At 42.2% G+C, this 22,671-nt stretch overlaps 1 protein-coding gene across 12 annotated transcripts in view; it reads right to left on the minus strand.

Moving 5' to 3' along the window:
• The window catches only part of LOC128081353 (protocadherin alpha-C2-like), a 188,603-nt gene that overhangs the window by 3,198 nt on the left and 162,734 nt on the right, over positions 1-22,671 (minus strand). The gene's annotated exons all lie outside the window — the stretch shown is intronic.

Here is a 22,671-nt window from a genome sequence, read left to right on the forward strand (position 1 = left end):
CAAATTAAGAAACTCCTCACTACTAAGTTCCTTTTTTCCTATTGCAATGTCACAACATAAAGGCTGGGAAAAAAAAATCAGCCTGGTGACCATCTCTCGTTTTCTTGAATCAACATTGCTATATGGTAGATTGCAACACTTTATACAGGCAAATATAAGTTCTGTCCCCAGATTTAGCCTCACACTATGTAAGTTCTTCATTTTCCTTCCGTGATTTTGCCATGAGTGAGCCAATAAGATGGGAAGTTCATGCACGTTGCCTCAGCAAAGACAATTTTCCAGTGTAATGAGATATTCTCACATGACGGAAAATCTTAAAACCTTGCTATTTTGTGTCTTCTCACACTCTGAAGAGTATTTGTAGTTTATACAGTTCCCAAATTGGGTAGGTACAACATGTTCACTTTAGTGTACACTTTAGTGTTCCCTTTAAGTACTTGAGGGATTCTGGTCAGGTGAAAACTCAGTGCTTATGCACTGATCCTAAAGCCATCAGATCTGATGAAAAAATGTTCTTATCTATACCCTAAAAGCACGATATTAACCTGCCATGCTTGTAACACTCATAGCCACACACAAATTCTTGCAATAACACACAAACACTGCTTATCTTGTGGCTCTCATGAAGTCTCTCCACTGCATCCTTCACTGGGTTTGCCCGGCTAAACAGGCCAAGATCTCCAGTGGGGAAGAAGGGATGGTAATGGTGTTCACACAGTTTTCTGTGTTGTGAGGTAGAACATGTGTTGTGTGCATACAGAGGGCTTTCCTGATTCAAAAACTAAGGGACACATTTTGCTGCCTGACAGCTTCTTTCCTGCCTGGCAGCAAAACAAACGCTTTTGGCAAGATTATTCCTCTTCACCTTTTTCATACTTACACAGTGTGTCCACGTTACAGAGCCAGAGAAATCTCTACACATCAGCATTGCCTCTGACTTTACCTGTGTAACAGTTTTACCACAGGGAATCTTTTAAAAAGAGTTTATACAGCTGCTTTTATAACATGATGTTGGATCAAGATTTAGAAGAGCTTCTTCATTTTGCCCTCAGACTGCCTCTGATGATGAAGCAGCTTTAACTTTGAGTTTATGTTCTTTCCAGGAACTGCCGAAGTACTTTTAGTGACCTTAATTTAATCTCTTGAGTCTCAAATATATTTATTTATTTTTTAAAAGATATTATTAATGCAGAAGTTCTTCTATTCCGTTTTGGTGAGCTGAAGCTGTTCTGTATGTTTCCTATGACCTTAACTCTCAGCTTCAGATTTATTTTTAATGCTTGTTGTTGGTAATGGAAATGTCCTAAGAAGCCCTTTCATACTAAATACATTAATACGAACCAGCTTTCATTTCTGCTTAATGGAATATTTTGGTCAGGTACATTTCATATTGCTTTTGTTTCTTTGAGGCAATAAATTACAAATGTGAACACTGAAAATGTGAAATGAGTTCTGGCCTATTTCCAAATTATTTATCATTCGTCTCTTTTCAGCAATATAGAATGTGAACTTCCACAGAGTACACAATAAATTAAGCCCTATTTGACAAATAAAGTCCTCCTTCCCAACAAGTCTGTGCAGCCTTCAATCCAAACAATTCTGGCCTAGACCCAATGCTATTTTCCTGTTCTTGGCAGAAACAAAAGAAAATAAAACAAAACCCACAAACAGCTGAAGGTGACCTCCAACCACATCTGAACCATCCTTGCTCTGGCTGGGCATGGCCCTGCAGCAGTGAACAGCCTAAAAATGGGTTTGAGACATGTAAGGTTACAACACCACTCAATGGATCTCACTGCCATTAGTGCACAGCCAAGACACATCTTATTTTAACATGTGGCCATTCACTTTTTTAACATTTGGCCATGGCATTTCAATGTGGCCATATTAGGCTGAAGATAGGGAACGAGGCAATGACTCTGTATTACCCATTTTTGTAATAAAGAAAACTTGCAAGAGCCTGTAAGAACAGAGGGTACCCTTGCAGTGCAGTACCTTTTTTTCCTTGAATGAAAGCTCTTTCCAGGCTAACAGGCTGCACGTACACGCCTGCATTACTGAAATCTGATTGAGAACAGGATACTGACCCTTTAATCTGGTTCTGCCCAGACAAATCCACTCACCAGATGAAGTCAGTAAAACATATCACAAATCCAACTGACATCATGCAGCCAAACACAACGAGCCCACCATTTCAACCTTGCAATCTCTATTCACCTAAAGACTATGGTGCTTGCCTGCATTTCTATGTGATTTCTTCCCCCCCCAGACCTTCAATGTTTGTTGCCATACAAACTAAGCATATTAATTATATTCCTTAATTCTCGCTAAGCCAAAGGAAACCAATTATCCCTGCAGCTGTGTGGAGAGCTTACATGCAAAAAGACTGAGATGGGCAGAACGTAATGAGTTAATAGCCTTCGTTTCCTAGGAGAGGGGCTTCCACAGCCTCCTCGGGAAATTTCACTTCTGCCTGATTTACCAGGTAATGTGTTTGCATTTGGACTGGCAGGCTGGAAGGTCACAGTTCAGCCATCCTAGGAGCACTGCATGTTTAGCCATTTCAGATCGAGGATAAATGTCACGTACCACTGAGTTTTCAAAGCTCCCTCAAACATCTCTTCTGTTTCTTATCAGCAGGAATTTAACAACAAACATTTTCTACTTATGTGCTATTTTACATTTAATGGGATTAGCTGCTCTTCTCTTTCATGCTTGCTGGGTCTTGTTAAATGCCTTCAAGTTGTTTGGTAAACTTAGAGGAATATCTAAATAAAGCAAATCCCTCAGCTGCATTTATACCACTTCAACTGAAACATCAAACTTCTCTTCCAAGAGCTACATAGGTGGCTGGCCGGTTTTCTTTTGGCACAGCGCATACATAGGAGTGCACACCCTGCCCATTTCCTGGTATAACTTTGGAGACTGTTCCCTCTCCTCTTTGACTTATTCTCCAGGAATATGGCAGCCTTCATACAGAAAGATCAAATCATTTTTAAAATGTGTGCACGCAGCAGAACTCGGAATCTAGGTTGCACCTGCAGCTCTCGATGCTCTCTCGCCCGTGTGTCTGCATGCTAAAAGGGAAAATGAACTTTTCACCCCTTCCATTTCTTCGTGGTCTCAAAATACAACTGTCTCAGTGGACTTTAAATGGAACACACAACCACTGAGGCTTTGCAGTCGAGTAGTTCGTGTATTTAGTTGGGAAGAAAGGACTTTTACGTTGCCTTTCTGAATACCTATTTTTCAGGCCAGTAACTTTTACCTGAAATGCACTGGGCAGATTTGGGTGCAAAAGAAAACCTAGATCCTATAATCACACGGCTGAAAGTTTGAACCATTTGCTATGGTGTTTAGCTACCTTTTTCTCTTCCAGAGGCACTACACATCACATGCTGTAGCCCTCCACCTCTTACAGGGCTTTACAACCATACTAATCACAGTCAATAAGCACTTGTTCATCAAAACCTAATAGCTCTGAAAGCACTAGAGAGAGCATCATGCTGATGATAGAGATTCCATAGTCCCAAAATGTTGGCCCATCTTATACGGGGCACAAGATTTGCAAAGGGCAGGACCTAAACTCTAACCCTCTATTTTTTCATTAAAATTTGCCCTTTTTCCCCCTCCTTTTATTTTTCTCTTAGATGTGATCGCTGAGTGAGGTTTCTCCTTCCTAACTAAAATAGCCACCAAAATAGCAGGTACCTAATCTATTTTTCACCAAGAAGACAAGCATCCTAGGAAGGCAATTCAGCCCAACTTTAACAAGTATTTTAGATGAAGTGGATTTTCCTCACCCCTCTCTTCTCTCTACTAGAGCTGTCTTACCTTTGCTTCCTTAACTATGGATAAACCGTGGTGAGCCAGTACAAACTAGAAAGCTGGCTTCCGGATGGCCAACAAGAAATGAGATGAAATCCATGCTCAGAAGCCAAGCTAAGCAGCAGTATGGCTCAGAGGATGTTGTACTAATGGCCGTGCCAAAGTACTAAAAAAAAAAAAAAAAAAAAAAAAAAAAGTTGAAATCTAATCTGAAATCTAATCTGTTTAACAAGGACAGCCACAAAAATCCTGAGCAACTATTTGCAAAATGAAACCTGTTTCTGAGCCCTAATCCCTCCATGGGATTTTCACTTCTGCAGGCATTGGTATCTTCTGTAGAGAAATACCTGAGAAAGTGCAGCCATGTTGTGATGGTGGCCCCATTTCCACCCTTGAAAGAGCCTCTTAGTTATGACAGCAATAACACAGGTATAATTTAGGTGATCCTGTGATGCAAAATTCCAAAGTACGGATCTGTCACTGAAATGTTATGGTGCTGTCCTTCCAAATGCAATTTTTGCAAATTCACTCAATTAAAGGGTTGCTGTTCATCAGCTTGTAAAACCAGCTGAGCTGATACGTAAGTGGAACAAAGTCAAAATACTGAAAGATGGGTACAGTCAACCTGAAATGAAGACATACTCTAACTGTAGGGGCAGGTGCCTGCTTACAGGACATGGAATCTCTCAGTCCTCCCATTAGTAACCCATCAAGCCTGGATAGAGACTGCAATTTTTATCTCACTGATATTTTTCTCTCCTTTTTGGTGCACATGCTTTCTTTCTGTCCCTGCATAGCCCCACAGCTCCAATCTGCTGTTTACTAGGAACAGGTGGTGCTCACTTCCCATATCGCGAGCTGCCCGTATATCCTGAGCATCATGTAGATCAGCACTACCTCCTCTGCCTCTGCTGCTTTCTTTAAGAACCTTTGTCAGAAGGAGAATCCATGCTAGAACAGATGTGCTCTGCTTGGGGGGAGGAGAGGAAAGCATTTCTATGCAGCTCTGCCTCTCTGCAGAGACATTTCTGACTGTGAGACATCCTCAGCCAAGACAGCAGCTTGCTTTCTGTTCGCTGCTTTGTCCCTGCCTTTAAAATTTCGGTGGTTCACAGACCCAGACCCACAGACCCATGCTTTAGATAAAAGCTTTCAGTCAAATCATCAATTGTTCTTAAATTAAAAAGAAATCTTCTCGAATTTTTCTTTTCCTAACCACCAGAACACACCAACTAAAGCCGCTGTGAGTCAAGGAATCGCCCATCATTAATCACAGACCCTTCTGTCTCCGGGTCAAAGTGGCAACCAACATTAATTAAATGAATTTATTTAAAATGGAGATCAGGCAATAAGCAGGAAGCAAATTGCAGAGAAAGCTAGTCATTAACCTGATTTCTCCCTCCCCTGCCTCCTCTGCGGAGGCTGTACCGACTGCAGCTTCTGCCTCTGGCAGGCTTAATGAATATTCACTGCTCTAAAGAGCCTGACATCCCGCACTGATTCTGGAACAGCACACCAAATGCAAACACTGTGCACTGAAAAAACCCTCCCCGTGTCATTTGCAGGATCTCTGCAGACATTCTGTCTTCACTGATCATCCCTAAGCCTTTTTGGGATTAAAATGCCCATTTAATCTTTTTTTTTTTTTTTTTTTTTTTTTTTTTTTAGGGGAAAAATAGCAAAAACAACAAAAAATGCCATCAACGCAGAGCAAGCAAGAATTCATAATAAAGTGATATATAGCGAGCTGAAAAGTAGAGATATGATTCATCCAGAACAAAGGTGAACCATTTTAACTACAATTTTGACAGAAAGTCCCAGCCATCCCCCTAAGGACTGTGCCAGTTTGGAATCTTAAAGGAAAAGCAAATAACTCTCGAGCTCTGCCCCTCCATCCGTGTGACCTGTCCTGCACTAATGACTCACACAGGAGGAATGAACAAAAGCAGATATTTTCCCCAGGGAGGGGCCTGTAGATTTAATCCATTGCTGGGATTTCAAGGCAGTAATGTGAAGCGGGGTAATTATAGCACATATGCTGTGGGAGATCTGTAACCCCCTGCTGCTCTGACATCCAGCTGCACGGGGTGGGCACAAGGTCACTCCCAGCTCCATCTCAGGTTACCATCCATGCTGACCATTTAAATAAAGGTTACACATCTCATTATAAGACAGCAACCTTACATCACTGTACATTACAGCAATTGTCCCTGATACCAAATAGCCCTGCCTGTATGTTCCAGGAAGCATGCAAGCAAACATTGATTTGCTTACAGCCATGGCATAACACACAGAGCAGCCCCAAGCTCCACTTGCTCTCTTATCAGTAAAAGAGGCTTTTCCTCTCGTGAAAACATCACCCTTTTTGGGTAATATCCTTCTAATGCTGTACGAATGTCTGTGAAGCATGGAGAGGATTTTAGGGGCAGATGACACCTGCAATCTACAGTAGATGAATTTTTGTTTTGGCATTTCACTGTGTTTATGGGCCATAGTGCTCATTTTTCATAGAATCATACAGCGGTTTGGGTTGGAAGAGACCTTATAGATCATCCAGTTCCAACTCCCTTCCCCAGCTCAGGCTGCCCAGGGCCCATCCATGGCCTTGGGCACTTTGAGGGATGGAGCACCCAGAGCTCTGGGCAGCAGTGCCAGGGCTTCACAGCAAAGAATTTCTTCTTATTGCCTACCCCAACTCCCTCAGTCTTTCTTCACAAGAGAGGTGCTCTGCAGAAGGAAGTGCAACATTCTTTAAAAGACCTTCCCCTCTCTGTCCTACATTATAAATCAATGGAGAACCAGCATAGGGCGAGTTTGGCAAAGGAAGACTGAACCTCGACTGCGGAAGATGTCACCTTAGGTGAACACAAATGAAAAGATGGTGAAGCTCATTGGTGGAGTTCCAGATGATCTACAGAAATGTGGAACACCCCATGAGATCCCATCCACATGGATTCACAGCTTTTCTTTGCTGTCAGGCAAAATGTAGCACTCTACAGTCTCCTTATACAGCCTGCACTCAGCTACCGGAGCAGCAAACCATTCCTCAGGCCTCTGCTGAGGGCTGCTTTTAGGACTTCTGGACAACAGATGCAAAAAAATTTGGATTTTGAGACAGATGTTTACAAACTGGGACGTCTGAACTGTGGCTCAAATCTCAACCTGGATGTGATCAGGATGGAGGTAGCATCTTGCAGCAGTAGAGGCATAGTGGCTCTGTTATTTAGAGACATTAAATATTGCGAAGACAGCAAAAGTCATTTAGGAAGAAAAAGCTCTGAACAGCAGGAAGAGATCTGTGCACTGGCTATTCTGCATTACGGGAAGCCAGAATGGTTACTGCTTTCTGTCAGATTTAAATAAATTCACTCTTACACACAAGCACTTTAATGTGCAAGACAACAGGCTCACAGAGCACCATAAATCCTGCTGTGAAGGTGAAAAGGAGGAAGCATTTGCTGGCTGGTGCTGCAGCACATAACAGCATTCTGCAGACACCCCCTCTTTCCCTCTGCCTGCTCAACGAGCTCTTGAACTGCAGCCAAGAGCACAGATGCACTGTCTATACGGTCACCTCCTGCCACTGGAGGCCACTCTGCTTCTATGGGGTGATGGCAGCATCAGCAGCATAGAGCCACCTTCTGCCTTCGCCCTGCCTCGCTGGCTCCTTGTGACCAATTCCCCAAAGAAGGAAAATTTCAAATCAGGGGATTCCAGATTAGCTGAAGGTAGGGTTTAATACTCTGCTAGCACTTGATCTTGGGGAGACAGGACTGGTATGTTTTTGTTCATGTTTGCCTTAGGGAGTGAACACTACCCACTAAATTCAGTCTCCTCAAACAGAACCACAGAATCATAGAATCGTTAGGGCTGGAAAGACCACTGACATCACCTAGTCCAATCATCAACCCAACACCACCATACCACTAAGCTGTGCCCCCAAGCGCAACGCTGCACCTGCAGCATGGTGACTCCGCCAACCTCCCTGGGCAGCCCATTCCAATTCCTCCCCACATATATCAGTCTTTAGAGCCATAAAAATCACAGACTGACTTCAGCTGTCCATGTCACCATTGGTACAGGAGAAGGACAGAGAGCAGCAGGGCTGCCAAAGCCCAGAGCTGGAAGAGAAAAAAGAATCCCCATTTTTTAACAGAGCACAATTTACAGAAAGGCAGTTACTATGGAAACCTGCAACATCAGCTTTAGCCTTTTGAAGCAGAACCCAATTTTAACCAAGTAATTGGATGATTGAAGCAATACTGAGAGGGAAAAGGGACACATTTATTTCAGTGCTTTTAGAGGAATCTATTTTAAACACGAATGAATGTGTGAGATTCACCACTTGGAAACAACTGCATAGTAATGAGTCAGACACCTAAAAAATGCTCTTAGAAGATAATTTTCTTCTCAGCACCTGTGTTCAGCCTATAGATCTCAACCATTCCTCCTGGATTTGGTCCCCACCCCAACAGCCCAAACCCCTGTAATGCCAGGGATGGAGCACTGCAGTGGGAAGCTTTCTGCTTGGAAATGCCTTTCAGAAACCACACAAAGCTTCAGAGCATAGGCAGTGCAGTCCCTTGTGCCTCGGAGGCTGGAGGTGGCTTGGCACTCTGCACTCCCTGCAGCTCTCATCATAAATCAAAGAATAATTGTACTAGTATTTTCTGGATTAAAATTGACCATTTCTCTATCTGGATCACAAAGGGAAGAAAGGGTGGTATTGCTATTTGTTTTATTCTCAAGGGATTTCATCATTTCAAAAGCAAACCATACCACATAAGTGCATAAAATCCATCTAGGCCAAAGAAAACCTTTAGCTGACCTACTCCTATTGAGTATCACTGAGCATCTGCAAACTTTATCCTCTCTGAAAGCCAGTTAATGAAGCAGTCAGCAACCTGCTCTTGCAGAAGTGTGCTACTCTCACAGCTTCCATCCTGTCCATGAAGCCAAAGATGCTGCAGGCCTCAAAGCAAACTCAGACAGCTGTAGCATTCCTTCCCTGTCCCCAATATGTATCTCACATTAATAGCTTCCTAACATCTCTGTTAGGATCACATCTCATTATTATTCTTTTTTCCTGATACGGGGTGAATAGAGCTAATATTATTTCACATCAGCTACAAAGAAGCCTTAATTAAATGTGATGGCTAACTGCTAATACAATATGATAAGCCTCCCGGATATGCATGCTATATAATTTCTCTATTTTTCAAAACCCTTTAAACATTCTCCACAGAGAAGATGGAGGTGACCCTGCGCAGACTCCACGCATTCATTCTCCTTCTGCCTGGCTCTTTCAAGGAGAAGCAAGGCTCAAAGTTTGAGGACTTTTTCTTGGGCTGTAAGAAAATGCAGATATTATGATCATTTATAGCCTTTCTGTGCCTTTGAGCCTTTAGAGAAGATTCTTTTGGTACTGATGAAATGAACCAAACTGACCGACTGGGAACTGGATCTGCCACAGCATGGCTTTAAGCCTTTTACCTGTTTGCACTGCCCTGCAGCTGAAGGTGTCCTCTCTTCATTGAGAAGACAGCAACTGCTTGAACCATGTGATGAACATTTTTCATCAATAAATACATATTGCTGAATTTTGCAGATCAGACTGCAGTCCTGCTCTAGCTGTCTGTTGACAGCCAACGTAAATACATTTACAAAGCTCCTGATTCGTCCAATGCTTTATTCTACTTGGTCTCCACTGAAATCACAGACTGCTAGGTAACGTGCTGTAAAGGCCATATAATGCAGGAACAAAACAAATTTAATGAAGATTACTTGAGGGGGAAATAATGCCCAATTATAGAACATTAAGATATGGTTTTCAAAGTAAAGATGAGATCAAAGTTGGCAGTTGCTTGAACTGGAAAGCAATGCATTGCAGCAGTGATTTTAAGGAAAGCTGCTGATCCCTTCTGTCACTGTCTCTAGCACAGCACTTGCTCAAATATTCATCAGATGGTAAATAACATCTTGGATGCCTCACACATTGTAAATAATTATTAAGCATGTGTCAAAACTAAGTAAGAACATAGAATATAAGAGCATAGAATATATAATGAGTGGAACCATCACCCAATGTTTCACTCCTGCAACCTTTTCAGAATAGAGCCCTAGCAATCCCAGTTAGCAAATGGTCCACTTTGTACTTTAATTGTTCAGATTTTAATTGTATAGCCCCACTCGTGCTTTAAGCCAAGAATTGTTCCCTCAATGGAACAACTGGAGATATGGATCAGGCTTCTGCTCCTACAGAAAAGCCAATAGAAATGTAGTACATGAAAACAAGGATGAATCAGCTCTATTTTTATCTCCTCACATTGTACTAATGAATTGTTCATTTGCTAATGAACTCTCTAGAAAACAGTGTTAGCAGTTGTTATCAGAAAGGTTTTTTGTGTAACACACCTGGCATTTCACTTGTCTGAAGGAAATGTTAAAAATGGAAGAAGTGGCTCGAAATGAACCTGGGAATGAAATCTGGGAAATGAATATTTACGAATTAAGTGCAATGGCTGTGCAGTGGATGTCTGAGAGCAAAGTAAGGAAAATGAATTTGATTTCTATATTATTGCTTAATGAAAGCTGGCTTCAAAAAAAAGCCTTGTCCTGATCACATTTCAGAAAATTCATATTTCTTAGAGCTGTGGTTCTTTTAAAACTGATGGCAGGGAGGAAACTGAACACAAACTGTACCCAGATTGATAGCACAGTGACTCTCATTCCAGGAAATGTGTCACATGTTCACGTAACAGGGACAGGCTAACAGAAAACAGAGACATTTGAAAGCTCTTCGTAGTTATGGAGGTTAAAAGGTGGCATTTCTGAATCCCTCCCATGGAAAGGAATTTCAAATTAACATCTGGTAGAATCTACATGAAGAATCTTTTAAAAATGCTTTTAAACATTTCCTATTGAAATTGTGTGTATGTACACACATGTGGATGTACAGCTGGTCCCTTGAGCAGCAAACTGGGGCTGTGCGAGGCACTTCTCTGTCAGAGAGCAAAGCAATGATGGCAGTGCATCCTTTGACCAATTCCCTGCATAAATTCTGATTTGCTGCTAATCACTGTAATCCTTGCATAAGGTAAACATACCTAACGCAAATAGACCGTTTCACTCAGGAGCTTGAGTCCAAATCAGATCCCAATACCTCAGCAACACTCCCAGGACCAATGAAAGGCAGAAAAGTAGAAGTAAGACCAGATTATTTCCAATTGCAGAAAAACCATCCGTAATCAGGGCCTCCTGCACCAGTCTTTGAATTTCCCGGAATGGGCCAAGACCTCTCCCACCCCAAAGAACATCTCATTCCAGGTTCAATTTTCCCAGCATCCACCCTCAGTCCCACCCCTTCTAGGTCAAATCATGCTGGAATGTGGACTCATTTTATTATAGGCTGTGTATCTGGAACAATAATTTAACGAGTAATGTGTTCCAGTCCATTTCAATCCACATAGACCACTCCAGTCTACAGGGTCCACGATGCAGCTCACGCATGTCAAATTGCATGATGACAAACACACGTTTCTCCTATGCCAGGGAAAGCTGTTCTCCCACTCAGGTATTCCAGATGCCAAGCAAGCCAGCTCAACAAGCAGATCTCCACGTCAGCTGACTGCATTTGTTGTAGGAGCTGGCAACAGCAGCAATTCTTCATGGCAAAGGTGTGAGAGCAGCATGTGTGGGCAGGGGAGCACAAAGCCAAAAGAGAGCTTCATGCTCAGATTGAAACCTTGCAGTTCTGTGAAATAGGGCTTTTTGTCAGTTCTGTCAATATATTCCCTCACTGGAAAGTTTAAAAAAATAAATAAATAAAGGGTAGCAGCAAAGCTGTTCATTAATCTAGTATGCTTTGTCTCACTAAGCACTAGGTGTAAATGTCTGCAATCCCTGCGTTTCTTCATATTCTCCATGACTGAAGCACTGAAGCTAAATGAACCACATTTCAAGAAGAAATGGCTTGGGGTGGCCAACAGAAGCACAGTTCATGACAACAAGGAGGAAAAGGCTCTATTTATATCTCATCCTGCTGACACAAGGAATAGCAAACACTTCATTCAAGCATAACCCACAGCTGCTCAGCAGCTGGAATTTCTGCAGTGGCTTACAGACCAGGAGAAGTGCAGTCAGAGCACATATATCATGCACCAAGGAGAGAGGACAGCAAAATGATGCTTAAAAATGCTGGGTTTGATCTAAACCATCCTACCCATCAGAGAAGCACACCATTCAGAATCGATATGAATTTATATGCAGGAATGTGTGTGCATACTTACTAATGCTTAATATCCTTCCATGGAATACTGCCATATAATCATGCATGCAGATCTTAGGCAAGCAGCTATTGACAATTTTTGCATCAGCAATCATCCGATTTGTACCTCTAGTGAAACAACTCAATGAACAGGCAGAAAGATTTGTCTGTCTGTGTGGATGAACAAAATTGCCAGTTGGTAACAGCTGATGCATCTGCACAATACAGGGAGTACAAATATTGAGGCTGAGGAGCAAATACTGCCATGACCTTGTCTGAAACTGGGTGGTATTTACTGAGATAATTGATCCAAGGCCATGCAGGGACCCAAATGCATCTATTTGGACAAATGTGCCTGTGCCCTGAACCAAATCTGCAGAATTTTCTTGAGGTAATTATTATTTATAGTGAGTGGAAATAGTGTTAAACACCTCCCCAAGACTTTTCACTGTTCCCTCCTGAGAAGCAGCTTTGTTGCAGTGTCTGTTTGCAGCAGCTGAACTGAATCACCCATTTCCTTCCAGCTCATCCTCAGCAACATGCAGGTTTTCTGCTCTGGGCTCAGCACTGGATTTCTATTACTAAAGCAAAGCTCTGAGCAGGTGCCACTGCTGTCATCTGCATATACAGAATAGAGGCAAGCTTGTCTTCTTGAGACAGTTGGAACCGTAATTTAATAATGTTAAGTTCATAAACCACAACGCAGCCTGAGCTTTCTCATGTAGCTTCTGCTGCTCATCTGGGGTTTTTGTGTCTCTAACCATTGAGTAGTGGGTCCACGTCACACCCATTCTCTGACTGTTTCTCACTGTATGTAAACATCAGCAGTTCTGGTACAAGAATCTCACAGGGAAAAAGTTACAAGAGGAATTGCTTTTTGCTTCCAAAAAAATTCATGATTTCTAAAACAATTTTCATTAGTGGTTTAAGCTTTGAGTGTTTGAGATGGGCAGCACAGGACTGACCCACTGCAATTTCATGGTCTGTTTATCTATCCTACTCTCTCCTATGTCGTGCTTTCAATAACAGGTGTTCTCCCACACCCAGGCATCTGCGACAAACAGAACGTGCCAGGCATGCGTGACTGCTGCAGAGAAATCAACTGCTTTCATAAATCTCATTCCTGTCAATGAAGAGCTCATGTCTCGGAATCACAGAGCTGAGTAATCAATAATCACGGTCTGCAAGACAGAAAAATACCTTCTGATGTCTTCCTTCTAATCTGCGTGCTGCTTTCTGGATCCTTTTTTTGGCATTCCAGTATTATGCTCCTTCCCTAAAGGCTGCGTGGAGCAATACTGTTATCCTGCATAACCGTATCTGGCACTTGACCTGAATATGTTTCTCCCGATTAGGCAGTGACATTCTCATCTGGAAGCTCTGTTTGTACATCCAAACTGTTATCTCAGCATAAAGGTGTACCCGAGTTATACTGAAATCCCAGCTGAGCAGTTGCTAGGATGTCCTGTCTGCATCTCAAAAACATCAGTAATTAGTACCACTTGGGAGCTTTCACCTCCAGACTCCGCTGCCACTCACCCAGCTGATGTGACATGAAATAATGGGTTCCTGTCAAGTAGTGGGTGGACAAACCTTCCCACTACAAAGAACAGGGATATTTTTCTCTTAACTGACAACCTTGGCAGAGGAAAAAAGACAGTGATTAACACATGAATAGGAAGCAGCCAGAGGGCTGGCTAGACGTGATTCTTCCAGGTCAGAGATGAAACACAAGCAAGTCTGTACAGGAGGGAGAGATTTCCACCCACTGCCTCTCACTGCAGTAAACAGGAGACCTCACTGCCAGGTGCAACGTGTCACTTCTCAAAAATACTGCAGTTATCTCAGCAAGCAAACACTCCCTTATTTTGCACAGCATTCGTGTGCATTCACTTCTACATTTAATTTGCACAACATGAAAGAAGGCCATTCAAAATACAAATAAACCCTCACTCATCTCAGTTTCCCTGTGAAAATGCAAGTACTACGTACAGAGCCCCCAAAGCCACAAACTCTGTCTAGTAAATCAGACAGCAAGATCTGTGCTACAGGAATACATCTTCACCAGATTCAGGAGTAATAATCTGGCATCTCAACTCATGATGAAGGGAGGGGAGGAGACTCACCTAAGCAGTACACAACCTGACCTCCCAGAAAGTAAAGCAGGAGTGAAGAAAGAAAAATGTCTTACATGTATGTGGATTACAGAGGAAATTTTGTGGTCATGCAGATGGAGAGTTCACGAGAACTGAAGGATTAACACACTGGCATCTTCTCTATACTGAGCAATGATCAGAAAACCTACAGCTAAAACGCTTAATGGTACAGGAAGGAGAGTGGTTGCAGGCAGTAACTGTTGGTTCTTTTCACTTTTTCAATAACCTGGTCTTCACTGTCTGCATGAAAGTCTCTAGCATTTGATGTGTTCCTTTCTTTTTTTTTGTTTTGTGTTGTTTTGGGAGTGAAAGTGGTTGGTTGGGTTTTGGGGTTGGTTTTTGTGATTTTTTTTTGGAGTAGTCCCATAACTGAAATGGAAAGCCAGACTTGCTGACTGCTACAATGCTAATCTACACCTGAGGCTGTGCTGAAGCAAACAGGGAGCACAAATGGGAAAAATGTTGAGGATTTTTCCAAGTTCACTGCAATATGCAGGAGCCATGCATGTACGCCTAAATACACTGCAGATGTAACCCACCTGTATCTCATCTCTAATTTCAGACATCAATGTCTCCAGTGCTGGAGTTCAATGTTCCTCTTGCAGCTATCTATTCAACGTTCTCACTTGTAAACTTCAAAAAAATAACATGTTTTAAAAGAATTAATTCAGCCAGAGGATCACTGTACTTTTCAAACACCTTATGAAAAGCTTCATTTTGAACTGTTCTGTTCCTCATACTCAGACAAATGAAAGTCCTTATCTTCCCTTTTCTCTTTGTTATCTTTTATGATCAGCTCCACAACAAAATCAGCTCATTTCCCCATCCTCCCTGTTTATCAGCAAGCACAGCAGCCCATTGTTCCAAGGATGCAGTTCCTCTCAGCTGAACCAAGGCAGGTGTGCTGTGCCCCTACTCCTCTGTGTGCCAACATTTGTCTTCAGCTGCAGTTCACTGAGTTGAATCTAACCTACACAATCCTTTTAGGCAAAACAAGCCCCCAATCCAGCTGGCTTCACAGTCAGTGAAATGATGCTGATGTGGGGACAGGACCAGAATGCATGGCACAAACGAAAAGAAGAAGCAGAACTCAAAATCCCAGACATCAATAGTATAGGCTGCTACAGGACAACACAAAGTCCATCCATTTGGTCAATGTGAAAGTAAACTCTTAGTGATTACAACTCCCCGTTTCCCTGCCAGCCGCCTTCATGCATCATTGCATACAAACTAGGTAATAATGGGGAACCATTTATTTGTCCAAAACCTGAAAATTGACTCTGATAAGAATCACATGCAGTAAGCCTGCATCACAGGCAGGATCACAGACATGGGAGCAGATCAACTTCCCTGTGTTCCCCCCTCAAATTCTCCTTCATGCATTTTCCCTCTTCCTTTCCCTGTGCTACACCTAAGACAAGCATAACAGGAATAGCAGCAAAAATCCATTGTGCTCGAAATATTCCTGTGCTTCACAAAACTAGGGTTATATTTTTGTTTCCTAGCAACTCTGTAGCCCAACTTAGCAGCAGTTTTGCACTGAGCACCTGCTAATATAAGGTTGTTGCTGCTCTTCTCAAATAGACACTTTATACTCTCTAACTGCCTCCTTCTCTCCTCTATCTTGCACAGGTAGAACATTCTCAAAGGCCTCTCTGGAAAGTCTGTGAAAGCAATCAGTGTTCCATTTCATCCTTACCTGCACCTCATCCTCTGATGATTATCCCTCCACATGAAGGAACTGTGGTGAGTTCTTAAGCTAAAGCATAATTCAAATTCATCAGGAGAAATGAATAAATGGAAAGGAAAATCTGTATCTCTGAGTGAATTTATCAAAGATCTCCAGCCAGAGCTGATCTCACATCACAGCCATGAAGGATTCAAATGTAGTTTCTACAACCTCTGTTTCAAAAACTTATCATCACAGAATAGCACATAGAGAATTACCAGGCAAGAAAACTGCTAATTGTGGACCTTAATGAGGATGAAGCTTTTAAAATTAGATGTGTTATATAATCTGCAAGCTCAGGAAAAAAAAAAAAGCATCAAGGAAGACACAGTTGTAGCACTGACATTCGTGGATGGATAGGTATTTCACACTGAAAACAGTTACAAGATTAGCAGAACTGCTCCCAGGTTGCCAACCCACTGTGGCCTCAGACAAGATCAGATGCTTGACATGGATTTAGTCCATGTGACCCACTAGCCTCCCTGCTAGGGCTGCCAATCAGCTTCAGCTGCAATGGGGTTTTCTTTGATGGGGCAAAATGCCAGTGAGGAACTGGATTAGGGGCACCAAATGATTTTGTCTGTCAGCTCAGAGGTGAGTGCTTCTCTTTCCCACTAATGCTTCTCCCAGATAGATCAAGCTGCAGTTTGATAGATAGTTTGCAGTTTGCACTGTGATTAGATAGACAGATCTACAGAAACAACTGAGGCAGATAAACTGAGATGAATGTTATTCATTTATTGTAATTCTTTCATTCCCTGCTCCATGGGAGATGCTATCTATATAGCATACATTTGCAGCAAGATAATAATCTGCAAGAACAGGTAATTTTTGCCATGAAGAGATGATGCACACAATAATTGGAGAGAAACAAATCTCCTGGAAGCCTACTGAGTATCATAGTGCAAGTATACTCCTCCTCTGCCCACACTTCGACCAATGGCTTCTGCACACCACAGCTGAAGGCTAAGTTTCTGGGTTGGCTTATCCTCTATATGAGACAGAACATATTTGACTTCAGGCATTTGGAAAGGACACTGCTAACAGTTACAATCTGTGCATTTATACTGTGTGAGATGACAATGGGAGAGTTAGAAACAGGGCAGCAAAAAGTGAAGGTGAAATAATCAGCTTGTTTTTATCAATTAAAATTAAAGATCACCATAGTCATACATCCTTATCTACCAATAACATGAGGGCCTCCTACTGCTGGGAGCACACTGGATCATGATGAAAGTAATACGCCACGGGACAGTGAAAATTGAGGGCAGAAGGGAGGAGAAAGCAATTTCCAACTGCAAATCATGAGATGTGGTTGATATGTAATGTCCCATAGCAATGAAAAATCCAGTTTGGATGTTGAATCTTAAATGTGGTGCTGTAAGGTCTCCCATCATGTTAAAATCTGAGTGGGAGAAACCTGCTGAAATGAGTTGAAGACCAGAGCTTGCAAGCTAGAAATAACCAGGTATTTCTTGTTCAACATTTGAACAACCTAGCTGATCGGGCACCAAGCCAGAGAGTATAAGAAGGTATAACCTGAGATCAGCTCTTCTCACTGCATGGAGGAAGGCATAAGGAAGGGGGGCATCTCTCTTGCCCTTAATTGTCTAAGTGAGACTAAGGAGATTAACCACACAATTAGGTATTTAATCAGTGCCACTCCCAGCCCAAGTAGCTGTCTGTCCTGTGTGTGCTTCAGTATTACATGCCTGAAATGAAACCTTTACATCAAAACTGAACTCCCTTTGCAGGCCCTCAAATCCCCATCCTGCTTTATGCAACAGGAATGAACTTACACCCCAAGGGAGCCTGTGAATCCATCAGCACAGGACTTGCTGGTCAGCACATCTTGCCTTATCAACATCTCCTTTTCTCAAGCAAGTCATGGAAGCAGATACAAGACAACTAGGCTACTAACAGCAAATGAAGCACGCACTTACTCTGTTCCTAGTGACAAACTCAATCCAGATATAAGCAATCTAATTTATCATGTTCAAACCACTACCAGTGAACCCCTTCCTAGCTCCAGCCTCTTTGATGGTGCTGCTGTGCAGTGTCTCTTTGGTGGCCTCTTGGCATCTAAGCCTGGCACTGCACCAGGTCCCATGGCTCCCCTGCCTCTTCAGAACCTGTCCCACCTACTTGGGCATGCAGAACAAGCACAGTCCTTTCACAGCATTAAGACATTAAACAATTTACACGAGCATCATCTGAGGAGGATACAAAACCTTTTGCACATGTAACACAAGTAATGTATATGAGCTCAAGGGCTTCAGCTCAATATATATGCAGTTAGGGCAAAGATAACCCCTCGCACGTCTGATAACATAATAAAGAATGTCTATTTACAGACACCACAGTGATATTAATGAGTTTACTCTCAAATTTTGGATGATACAAGACCATAAAGTTGGGGAGATTTTTTGTTGTTGTTGTTCTCTTCCTAATCACTTATTTTGCTAGCTGCATGTGCACGCTAAGAGAGAATGCTTTTAGGGATGGGTGATGGTAATTATACAAGACAAGAGCAGAGAAGCTGCACACAGATTCATTTCCTCCACAGCCAGAGCCTTGATTTTATAAGAATAAAATCCTCATAATGAAGGGGGTGCCTCTGCATGCTGCTGTTGCTGTTCTACAGCTCTCATTACACCCTCTGAGTGCACACAAGTAATGACTGTATGAGTTTAGCTCTCAGAGTAAATTCAACATTTCTAGGCCAGCATTCTGTAAACAGTCAGAGGGCGTGCTGGGAAAATATGCAGAATTATGGTACTGCTTGCTCTGTATTTGTGCAGCCCAGGCAAGGATATGGCAAAGAGACCAGGGAGGTACAAAAGAGAAAAATGCAATAGCCAAGGGGAAAGCAAAGCAGCCTCTGTCTGCCTCCTTACAAGCAAGGCTTGCGAGCTGCTGGATGTCAGACTTTGCAGTCAAAAGGCCTGCAAGCACAGCACAGAAAGGCTGAAGCAGCAACCATAGGGTGCTCAGAGAGCCCTGACCTATGCAGCCAAGAGGAGCAGGCAGGACAGCCCTGATCCAGGCAGCTCTTATTCTCTGCTCCCTTGGCTGTATGGAGCATTTGGGGCAGGCTGGATGCCGATCCTCACCTTTGCACCCTGATAAGAGTAACTTAAACTCTTCTGCACCTTGGCTCTTTTGAAACAGGATAATAATCATCTCCTCTCCCCTGTTTTCCCAGACTTTGTTGAGCTCATGGAAGTTCCTTAAGGCAAGACTTGTCTTTCGCTGTTTCCATGGGCTTTGTGCAGCACCATCTGACCTGAGAGGCACTGCCACACTACAATATTAATACCAGGCGCTGAAGCAGTGCCTAGTTTTATCTCTTAGGATGTGCAGGTTACAAAAATAAACACATGAAAAATGCATTTGTGACCTCTGTGCACAGCAAAGTGCTGCACACAGGCAGACATCCATTAGGGGAAGAAGTAATATCATAGAGTGGGCTGCACTCTCTTACTCTCCAGTTTTCTTCTCCCACTTGCAATAGAAATACATTCCAGATTGAAATTTCTTCCTATTGCTTAGAGCTTTGCTTATTTTATCCACTTACTTTCTAACAGATAGTAAATTGCCTACACAAGCAAGGGATAACACTGCGGATGTTCCTCTGAGATCACAAGTATTACAGGTCAGCTTAACATTTATTTCAGTATATTTCCCTTTAAAGAAAAAGAATAAAAAGAAAGAAATTAAGACCACTGTGATAAACAAACATCGGTAGAGGGGGGGAAAAAAAAGAAAAAGAGGCACAACAGGGACAAAACAAAGCAGCTGTAAACCCGTAAGCTCATGTGGAAACAAATTTGATTACCACCAATTCCCTCAAGTACTGACCAGATAAACACTTGTTCAGCTTATAAGTTCTGACAAGAGCACAACCCAAGGTAGTGCAGCTGCAAGAGAGTGATTTTTCTTTTCATTTATTGAAACCTCTGGGAAAATAATAGTGATGAAAATCAAAACCCATGTCTTCTGCGTAGCTACAGAATATTACCAGTAGGCACGCAAGAGAAAAATCATTGATATTGTTACCAGGATCAGAGAGAAACAGGCGCCTGAAGCAATGGACAGTCAGACAACTGAAGAAGCTGCTCAGGGTTGAAAATCAGACATAATTTTAATTACAAAAGAATTTCCAACCAGATGTATAGGAATCAACCTGGCAAATCTAATTTTAGTTGGAACTGTGGTTTCCTCTCTTTGATTAACCATGATGAGGAAGCCACCGAACTGGCTGGAGGTGTTGGTGTTTGATTTAAAGGAGTTCAACAACTGGCCGTTACAGATAAAAGAAAATTAACTATAATCAAACACTACGAAAGATGATCCTATGTTCTGAAATCAAAAAGCAGAGTTAGCAACAGCTACCAAATGAGAAATGTACAAGTGCAACTGGAACTTCTATTCTGAGGAAACAAATGAATAATGTAGGAAAGGATAAATTGGGTAGACAAAGAGTTAGCCATTAAACTTCCCCCTAGCACTTAAAAATTATGACCAGCTGGACTCTATTTGGCAATGCCAGTGCAGCCAATCCCTCTAGCATTAGCAGAGTGAGCCTGTATTGAATGCCAGTTTCTGAATCTGCTTGACTGTGTGCCTGATGCCCCTTGTAGACACCAGGCAGGCTGTTTGCATTAAGTGTGATGGTTCCCAGAAGTTCTGGGCTCATTGTACATACTAACTCTCATGCTGATACTTCAGCCTACAAAAGCTACAGACTTTGAACCTAGCTCTGTATCTCCACCCTGTGAGTTTAGGGACTCACCACCTCTGTGGCCCCGCAACCCTCAACACCAGCTCCCCGCTTTCTGGTATTCAACATCCAAAGCCCAAATGCAGCTCCCAGGCTGGCTGCCTACTTACAGACACTGTGACACATGGCAAGCTTCAAGCTATCACTTCCTACAGCATCTCAGGTAAAATCTCTTACTTCATCACTCCTTCATACGGCAGACTTGAGTTACAGTTGCTTTTCTCCACCATTTACAAACAGAAACAACTATTAGCTACTTGCCTCTGTTACTCTATTTTATTTAGGCTCTAGAAAGTTTGTAGAAATCCTGCATTATTAGTTTCTCAGCTGGAGCTGTAAGTCTTATGTGAATCTTTAAGAAATGTGGTCTGGAACAACCATCTCATGCAGAGATCAAACATTGGAAACAGTCATCTCCAGCTTGGGAAACACAACAATTGGTGTCAGCCTGGAACCACACCTAAAGGGAAAGGCCGTGCTTGTGCAGGGACTTCACTAAATGACAAGATGCACAAATCCATTCTTCATAACCTGGGGCTACTGAGTTAATTACTCTCATAAATCTTTGCAGCAGGTGAAATCAAGAATAATTCACTTCATGAAGGCACAAACTCTTCCAAAGCCATTACTTTTCACGTCAATTCTTTGTCAAATATGTAATTTTTGTCACACAACTTTGAAGTCTCCATCATCAGCTATTTTCAAAGTCTTTTTTCTTACGCTATGTCTTCAAGGACACTACAAAAATCTCTCACCCGATCAACCAATTTGCACTGAAGAGTAATGGACCCTATGATAAAGATCACATATGCAATTTCAGGTCAGTCGTGGGTTTTTTTGGTTTTTGTTTTTTTTTTTTTTTTTTTTTTTTTTTGAGCTAAGAAGAATAAAGCCACAGAAGGTAAGTCTCACATTAGCCATGTTAAACTCACTGCAATTTTTGTGTAACACATTTCTCCCTTTTGCCCACTCAGCTGAACAGATATCTGAACCAACACATCCACCTACCTACTCCTGCCTGCAAACAGTGAAAGCCTAAAGTGCTGCTTCAAGTGTGCTCGCATCTGGTGAAGCAGAAATGTTCCTCATCTGGATAGTCTTCAGCTTTTTAAAAATAAGCCAAATGTCAAGCAGCATCTATCACACATAAACTGATATTTTTCTGATGTATTCTTTTACCAAATGTCTGACTCCAAAACGTTTTCATCAGACCAAGCAGCTTCTGCAATCCTCAGCTCCCATCAGGCTGCCAGAAAGGATAAGCATTTCCCATAGGAAATTCTTAGTTCACTGCAAAATGTTGTAAAGGTCATGGGTGGCCAAGCCATGTCTGCTGAATTGCAGGTGGCTAAAATAGCAACACCCAATGGGGAGATGAGTGGGAATAGACCAGAGTTAGTAGGTGAAAATGTTGAATAGGGAACAGGATGCACCTTTGGCAGAATAGATAATTAAGGAAAATGGAGAAAACAGAGCACATGGGATCTGTCATGGGAATAAACTGTTCTGGGAGCTGGGACAAAACTGACGAGTATGCATCACCTTGAAGGTCTCAGCAAATGGGTGGAATTGATTTGAGAATCCAACAAGCAAGGTCATTGGCATGGGATAAGAGAAAGGGATTTAGCCTTACGCAGTCCCAGCAGATTATTTCTATTTCAGTATAGCCTCACTGCTCCACATCTACATAAAAGAGCTGGCACAGTTTCCTCCTCTGGACTCTACAGACCTGATGGGGATATTGCAGTTGCTTAAGAATGATTTTAGTATGATTTATGTGGATGATTTTTCCTTGATTATAATAAGCTGCGAATCAAATCTCTTTCACTCTTCACAATGTAGGCTTAGGAACTACTTCAACTTCCCATAACCTTCATTTTGGAAGTTTATTAAATCACTGATTTGAAGG

The sequence above is a fragment of the Tympanuchus pallidicinctus genome, unplaced genomic scaffold, assembly GCF_026119805.1.
Source record: "Tympanuchus pallidicinctus isolate F22 unplaced genomic scaffold, pur_lepc_1.0 scaffold21, whole genome shotgun sequence".
NCBI classification, from domain to species: domain Eukaryota; kingdom Metazoa; phylum Chordata; class Aves; order Galliformes; family Phasianidae; genus Tympanuchus; species Tympanuchus pallidicinctus.